Here is a 9,391-nt window from a genome sequence, read left to right on the forward strand (position 1 = left end):
TATTGCTCCTGCTGTCTCTAGAGAGTTGAAAACAGCAGGTCTGGGACAGGTAGCACGTCCGGTGAACAGGTCAGGGTTCCATAGCCGCAGGGAGAACAGTTGAAACTGGAGCAGCAGCACGGCCAGGTGGACTGGGGACAGCAAGGAGTCATCATGCCAGGTAGTCCTGAGGCATTGTCCTAGGGCTCAGGTCCTCCGAGAGAGAGAAAGAAAGAGAGAAAGAGAGAATTAGAGAGAGCATACTTAAATTCACACAGGACACCGGATAAGACAGGAGAAGTACTCCAGATATAACACTGACCCTAGCCCCCCGACACATAAACTACTGCAGCATAAATACTGGAGGCTGAGACAGGAGGGGTCAGGAGACACTGTGGCTCCATCCGATGATACCAGGGCCAAACAGGCAGGATATAACCCCACCCACTTTGCCAAAGCACAGCCCCCACACCACTAGAGGGATAACTTCAACCACCAACTTACCATCCTGAGACAAGGCCGAGTTTATTATGTTTATTATCTATGTATAGTCACTTTACCTCTACCTACATGTACATATTACCTCAGTTACCTCGACTAACCTGTGCCCACGCACATTGACTCTGTACCGGTACCCCCAGTATATAGCCTCGTTATTGTTATTTTATTGTTGCTCTTAAATTATTATTATTTTATTTATTTATTTTATTTATTGCTTACTTCAGTTTATTTAGTAAATACTTTCTTAACACTTGTTTTTTCTTAACGGCATTGTTGGTTAAGGACTTGTGAGTAAGCATTTCACTGCATTCGGTGACAAATACAATTTTATTTTATTTTATTTGAATTTACATCTTTTTTGGAGTCCAATAAATCTACTGACAGAAACAATGTGTTGATGTCACTGCAATTATACCAGAGTTGAGTTGTAAGTAAGAGCCAATGGACCACAATATAGTATGTAACTGTAGCAAGTACCTAATAACAACTTAATTTCCCAAACTGAAAGACAATGCCACAGTGACACAGTGCTCCCAAATAGCCAACTAAGACTTTCAGAATCTTTAATACATAATGTGTGACTAAAAGCTTCCTCTGTATAAAAGCAAGAGATCTAAAACCAGTACTTGGTCAGTACTCAGATACAAGCTGAAGAATAGTGTACTATAGCTGGACTGAAACAGGCCTAGGATTTCTGGCAGCTCAAAGAGAATGGAGTGCATGCTTGGCAGTGTGAGGATTCGTGGAGAGAGAGGTTTTCAATCCACAGACTGTAAAGCTGTTAGGTCTATAAGGACTTGATGGAGAGGTGGGAGTGTGGGGGAGAGGACAAAGCCCATTTCACAATGCCTAACCAGCTAATGCCCAACACGATCATAGCCCAAACAGCTAATGCACAGCACACTAATAACCCAAACAAAAGCTCTACTCTGTATGAGAGAAAACTGCCAACAAATGACAGTTGGAGAACCATGGAGGGTTCACAGCGTAAACAAGCAGCATCTACTGAAAAATCTATGGCCTAGTTTCAGGGCTTAAAGTTGAGCCTCCCATCCCAACAAACAGAGTCATCGTGTTCAGTCACAACAAGACAGTCCTTTGTGAAGGACAAAACACCACAGGCCTTATAGTTATTCTTCCCCTGTCCTGATTATCCTTCACTTTCCTATCTGCTGCAGTCCATGACAGACAGACAGAGCCCCATTGAGAGCACCTTCACCTGCTCTAGTCCAGAGGACTACAGTGTTCCCTGGCTCAGCTCTGATGCACACACTTCCCTATCCGTCTGTCTGTCCCCACCTACACTATATATACAAAAGTATGTGGACACCCCTTCAAATGAGTGAATTCGGCTATTTCAGCCACACCTGTTGCTGACAGGTATATAAAATTAAGCACCTAGCCATGCAATCTCCATAGACAAACATTGGCAATAGAATGGCCTTACTGAAGAGCTCAGTGACTTTCAATGTGGCATTGTCATAGGATGCCACCTTTCCAACAAGTCAGTTTGTCAAATTTCTGCCCTGCTAGAGCTGCCCCGGTCAACTGTAAGCGCTGTTATTGTGAAATGGAAATGTCTAGAAGCAACAACGGCTCAGCCGCGAAGTGGTAGGCTACACAAGCTCACAGAACAGAACCGCTGAGTGCTGAAGCGCGTAAAAATCATCTGTCCTCTGTTGCAGCACTGACCACCGAGTTCCAAACAGCCTCCGGATGCAACGTCAGCACAATAACTGTTCGTCGGAAGCTTCATGAAATGGGTTTGCATGGCCGAGCAGCCGCACACAAGCCTAAGATCACCATGCGCAATTCCAAGCGTTGGCTGGAGTGGTGTAAAGCTTACCGCCATTGGACTCTGGAGCAGTGGAAACAAGTTCTCTGGAGTGATGAATCACACTTCACTTTCTGGCAGTCCAACGGACTAATCTGGGTTCGGCGGATGCCAGGAGAATGCTACCTGCCCGAATGCATAGTGCCAACTGTAAAGTTTGGTGGAGGAGGAATAATGGTCTAGGGCTGTTTTTCATGGTTCGGGCTAGGCCCTAGTTCCAGTGAAGGGAAATCTTAACGCTACAGCATACAATGACATTCTAGACAATTCTGTGCTTCCAACTTTGTGGCAACAGTTTGGGGAAGGCCCTTTCCTGTTTCAGCATGACAATGCACCCGTGCACAAAGTGAGGTCCATACAGAAATGGTTTGTCAAGATTGGTGTGGAGGAACTTGACTGGCCTGCACAGAGCCCTGACCTCAACCCCATCGAACACCTTTGGGATGAATTGAAATGCTGACTGTGAGCCAGGCCTAATCGCCCAACATACGTGCCCAACCTCAATAATGCTCTTGTGGCTGAATGAAAGCAAGTCCCTGCAGCAATGTTACAACATCTAGTGGACAGCCTTCCCAGAAGAGGGAAGGCTGTTAAAGCAGCAAAGGAGGGACCAAGTCCATATTAATGCACAGGATTTTGGAATGAGATGTTCGACTAGCAGCTTCCACATACTTTTGGTCATGTAGTGTATCTGTCTGTCCCCACCTGTCAATCTATCTGTCCACCTGTCATTCTGCCTTTATTTCTATATATGTTTTTCTTTGTCTTTCTGCCCTTCACATTAGAAACGTTTTCTCACTCTCTCAGTCTGGCTCTCTCCGCAGTTGTGTTATTAACACTCGGGTTAGGCTAGGCTGCCCGCCCACTAGACAAACTCAAGTCCTGTGTGCTGAAGGATTTATCCAGTTTTTCCTTTCCGTCAGTGGGATGGACACTGACGTCATAAAGACAGAACAAAAGATGTAGGTCAAGCACAAAATAAGTGGTTACTTTTTATGCCCATCATATAAAATATAAGTGGGTGTCACGTTCTGACCTTAGTTCTTTTGTATTATCTTTGTTTTAGTATGGTCAGGGCGAGAGTTGGGTGGTTTATCTATGTTTTGTGTTTCTATGTTGGGTTTTTTGTTTGGCCTGATATGGTTCTCAATCAGAGGCAGGTGTTAGTCATTGTCTCTGATTGGGAACCATATTTAGGTAGCCTGTTTTCTGTTGTGTTTTGTGGGTGGTTGTCTTGCGTGTTTGTGTGTTCACACGGCACTGTTTCGGTTTTCTTATCTATTCACTTTGTTATTTTTGTATTGTTGTCGTGTTCAGTATTATTAAATATAATGGACACTTACCACGCTGCGCATTGGTCCGACCTTTCTTACTCCTCGTCAGAGGAGGACGAATTCTGTTACAGTGGGAGAATGGGATTACTGGTAACTATGCACATTACTTGTTAAGACTCAACAGCCTTTCAAAGGGCAAATGTTGGCCATGAAAAACAGAACAGCACCACCACTACTTGATTAAAAGGCTGCACCCTCTGTCCAGACTAATACAGTAAGGACACAAGTGCATGGGAATAGAAACTCAATTGCCCACATAGGTCTGCATACACACACAAACACACACAGAGAAGAAACACTAATTCACAGGAATGGGTGTTAGAGAGGTAGAGACAGAGGAAGGGAGTCTGGAATGACTCATCAGTGAGTCAGACAGGTAGAAGAGAGATGGAGATCTACTGTGCTAAGCAGGGTCATAGGTCACTTCTCTGTGATGCTGTAGTGATAGAGTCATTATGCCAAGATCACAGGTTGATGACTACATATAACATTTAATGCGGTTCATATACCAAACACTGGCATAACTACATTTCACACTACAGTTCATGCTACACCAAAACACTAGAAAAATGGAAACAGGTGTGACATCACGTAACTGTGAGTTGTGCACATATACCAGTGCAACAATCATCTTTACCACAAATACCCAAGTTCTCTTCATGCCTTGTTACTCCGTTTTTAGAGCTGGACGTTAGGCTACATTGAAGTTAGGCTACATTGTACATTTCAATGATGCTGAGATGTTGATGAATTTTTCAACATCTGGATAGACTAGTCCACTGAGAATTTATAACTCATTGGGTTATAAATTACATATATTATGATTATTACTATTAAGAATTTAGCACACGAATGCAATATTTATCCTGAATTACTTGGTGAACTAAATGTCTTATGTTTGTTGTTACATTGTAGACAGGTGTATATAAAAGTGGATGCTGGTACAATAGTAAAGGAACGGCAAAGTGCTATTGAGAAATATGAAACACATACACAAATTCTAAAAGCAAGTTCCCTGGAATAGCCTGCACCCACACATATTATTCTTTATACATTTTATGAGATATAAACAATTGCATTTGCAACTGGCTGGTGATGACAAATGCAGTGAGAGCGCTCCCTCAACAGGCAAGCTCTTTCCGTTTCACCGCAGTCAACGTGTAACCTACAGCTTGTACTTACTATGGTCTCTCTGACTCGGTCGTGGAAAAGCTGTTCACGGACCGACACATCTTCTGGAGCTTCCATGCTCCGACAACCATATCGCGGATTGACCGCCCTTTATGGTGCTCAAATGTATATTTTTCTGGTTCTTGTTGCTGCTTCGTCAGACAAGCGCAGCAGCTCAGCTTGTCCTTGTTCCTAGGCTGACTGATGCTATGCAAATGAGTCGTCTCGCTGCCGCTAAGCTCTTGTGGGAACAGTGCCGCTGTACAAAGCGGCGAGGGGATGCAGTTGACGCGGTTGTGATGTCAGCAAAAATTGCTGGTACAAAATACATTTCATTTTTGGTTCGACATTGTTTGTTCGATGAAGATTATTCAAGCAACATTCATATGATCAGCAACTTGATCATGTTCCTAATATCTTACCAGATATTTTCACATTTGATGTAATGAGTGGCGCTGCGGTCTAAGGCACTGCATCTCAGGGCAAGAGGCGTCACTACAGTCCCTAGTTCGATTCCAGGCTGTATCACATCCGACCGTGATTGGGAGACCCATAGGGCAGTGCACAATTGGCACAGGGTCGCCGGGGTAGTCCGTCATTATAAGAATGTATTCTTAACACACTCGCCTAGTTAAATAAAGGTTAAATTTAAAAAAGAGCGCATTTTTCACTGGCTGTCCAATGAGACGTATTCATTATTCCAATTCTGTTTCCAAACGTTTGTTAAATGGAAGAAAACGGGATGGAACGAGGGAACTACCTGAATTCGTCCAATAGAAACTCTCGGTTTGCTTCCTTTTGGTTCTTAAACGGTAAACGGTTTCGGTAATGAATACACCCTTGTTGCAAAAACGATGAATGATAGGCTTTTTAAACTTCTTTAATTCAACCATTATTGGTTAAAATACACATAGCATACATTTGTGAACAGCCATTCACAACAACCTCAATCCGTAAACCGCAAATAAATGAGAGCTCAGCAGTGTGGTTCACATCATTGTGCTATGTAGCCTAGATATGAATAATAAATGTTATCAGTATCACCTGTAGGCTACACTACTGCTGTTGTCCTTCCCTCCAAGCGTTTATTCAAGTTGGATAACCTTTGGATCCTAGAAGTAATCATCTAGATTTTCAAAAGTATCTGTAATCTGATGACAACATATTTTATGGTAATGTCACCGACTACAGTTAGTTTTTTGTAATCCGTTACATGTAACTGATTACATGTAGGCTAAACCGTTACTCCACAACCCTGAACGCAGGACATGTTTATTAAAAGGCTGCAAGCCAAGGCTCACATGATGATGGACAATGTCATGCAACCAATCCACAGCACTCTAATGCAGCACAGAAGCTGTCCAGAAACTCCACAGAAAGGTTTAGATGGTCGTTCTTACCCACAGCCATGAGACTTTTTAATGAGTGCAATGATTATTTGAAGTATGATGCTTCTTAACAGGGCCCAACAATTACAAAAAAACTTGGCCTAACTGTAATCTTTTATGTTACAAGCAGAAATATTGTAATCCAATTAGATACTTTTGAAAAACGAAAGGATTACTTCCAAGATCATTTTTTAATTCAGATAACACTCTAATCAGTTTGTTCCACCTGAGCAAGTCTGGCCACAAATCAGAGACCACTATGACCAACACTATGACAAACCAAATGTGTTTGCGGGAAAAGAGCAGGAATAAGCTTTTGTAGGCTACAGTCCAAACTACAGTGTTTCTTCCAATGGTGCGACTGCTGTCGGCATTCAAAGACTATCCAACTTGAAAAACGTTTGGCAGTAAGACTTGACAGCAGTGATGTAGTCTATACGGGCAATACCCAGTGGGCACATACACTACCGGTCAAAAGTTTTAGAACACCTACTCATTCAAGGGTTTTTCTTTATTTTTACTATTTTCTACATTGTAGAATAATAGTGAAGACATCAAACCTATGAAATAACACATATGGAATCATATAGTAACCAAATAAGTGTTCAACAAATCAAAATAGATTGTATTTTTTGAGATTCTTCAAAGTAGCCACCCTTTGCCTTGATGACAGCTTTGCACACTCTTGGCATTTTCTCAACCAGCTTCACCTGGAATGCTTTTCCAACTGTCTTGAAGGAGTTCCCAGATATGCTGAGCACTTGTTGGCGGCTTTTCCTTCACTCTGCTGTCCAACTCATCCCAAACCATCTCAATTTGGTTGAGGTTGGGGGATTGTGGAGGCCAGGTCATCTGATGCAGCACTCCGTCACTCTCCTTCTTGGTCAAATAGCCCTTACACAGCCTGGAGGTGTGTTGGGTCATTGTCCTGTTGAAAACCAGAAGGGATGGCGTATCGCTGCAGAATGCTGTGGTAGCCATGCTGGTTAAGTGTGCCTTGAATTCTAAACAGTGTCACCAGCAAAGCACCTCCACACCATAACACCTCCTCCTCCATGCTTTACGGTGGGAAATACACATGCCGAGATCATCCGATCACCCACACCGCGTCTCACAAAGACACGGCGGTTGGAACCAAAAATCTCCAATTTGGACTCCAGACCAAACGACAAATTTCCAACGATCTAATGGCCATTGCTCATGTTTCTTGACCCAAGCAAGTCTCCTCTTATTATTGGTGTCCTTTAGTAGTGGTTTCTTTGCAGCAATTCGACCACGAAGGCCTGATTCACACAGTCTCCTCTGAACAGTTAGGGTTAGGGTTAGGATTTTGAGATGTGTCTGTTACTTGAACTCTGTGAAGCATTTATTTGGGCTGCAATTTCTGAGGCTGGTAACTCTAATGAACTTATCCTCTGCAGCAGAGGTAACTCTGGGTCTTCCATTCCTGTGGCGGTCCTCATGAGAGCCAATTTCATCATAGCGCTTGATGGTTTTTTGCGACTGCACTTGAAAAAACTGGAGCATTGTGGCCTTGAAGAGTCATGTGATGGGTCAGATCTGCTGTGAAGTGATTCAGCACATTACAACTTCAACAATTTGAGATTTTAAAAGAACTAGAAAAGGACATTCTTGAAGAAACTTTGTGGACTCAGCTGGCTAAAAGTTTTTCCATGGTACTAGTTTAATAATTATTTAGCAGTTTTAGCTTATACAGTTGAAGTCGGAAGTTGTTAAGAGAATTATGTTCTCAATGTTCATAAACTGAACTTCAATTAACTACTCAGTCTGCAACCCAGAATTTATAAGATACTGGTTGAAATGAAAACAGAGGCCCAGCCTACAATAGTCAAATGTTTATTCACGGGAGCGCTCTGAAGTCAAGAATACAAAGACATCCATTTTATAGTTGCGCACATAATTCCACACAAACAGTAGATATCCTACGCACATACATACACACAAACAGTAGGTGAGTTTTATCCTTCTTCATGGTTCTCACCACTGTGTATCCCTACCCAGCCGACAGTTCCATTCCCCCCGAGATTAGAGAAACCTTGACAAGTCCTCCCTGTCCTCATAAGTTCTCAGTTCCTGCCAGGTTGGTTCAAACACAGTCTAACTGTTCTCGGTATCTTTCTTCAGCCCCCCCCCCCATACAAGTTCAAATCCTGAGCTACGCCTTGCTCAGGCAGTCTGTGTTTTCCCACTATACAGATACAGTGTTTAACCTAATTCTGACTAAAACTACACACATCATCAGATTATAATTTTAGGATTCTAATCAATTTCATACAGTTATAAGGTTTCAGAGTGTAATTATTTCATCATTATCTTTCAACCATATAAATTATCAGAAGTTTACATACACCTTAGCCAAATACATTTAAACTCAGTTTTTCACAATTCCTGACATTTAATCCTGGTAAAAATTTCCCTTTCTTAGGTCAGTTAGAATCACCACTTTATTTTAAGAATGTAAAATGTCAAAATAATAGTAGAGAGAATGACTTATTTCAGCTTTTATTTCTTTCATCACATTCCCAGTGAGTCAGAAGTTTACATACACTCAATTAGTATTTGGTAGCATTGCCTTTAAATTGTTTAACTTGGGTCAAACGTTTTGGGTAGCCTTCCACAAGCTTCCCACAATAAGTTGGGTGAATTTTGTCCCGTTCCTCCTGACAGAGCTGGTGTAACTGAGTCAGGTTTGTAGGCCTCCTTGCTCGCACACGCTTTTTCAGTTCTGCCCACAAATTTTCTATTGGATTGAGGTCAGGGCTTTGTGATGGCCACTTCAATACCTTGACTTTGTTGTCCTTAAGCTATTTTGCCACAACTTTGGAAGTATGCTTGGGGTCATTGTCCATTTGGAAGACCCATTTGCCACCAAGCTTTAACTTCCTGACTGATGTCTTGAGATGTTGCTTCAATATATCCACATAATTTTCCTCCATGATGCCATCTATTTTGTGAAGTTCCTCCTGCAGCAAAGCAGCCCCACAACATGATGCTGCCACCCCCGTGCTTCACGGTTGGGATGGTGTTCTTCGGCTTGCAAGCCTCCCCCTTTTTCCTCCAAACATAACGATGGTCATTATGGACAAACAGTTCTTTTTTTGTTTCATCAGACCAGAGGACATTTCTCCAAAAAGTACGATCTTTGTCCCCATATGCAGTTACAA

Source organism: Salvelinus namaycush, chromosome 20, assembly GCF_016432855.1.
Source record: "Salvelinus namaycush isolate Seneca chromosome 20, SaNama_1.0, whole genome shotgun sequence".
NCBI classification, from domain to species: Eukaryota; Metazoa; Chordata; class Actinopteri; order Salmoniformes; family Salmonidae; genus Salvelinus; species Salvelinus namaycush.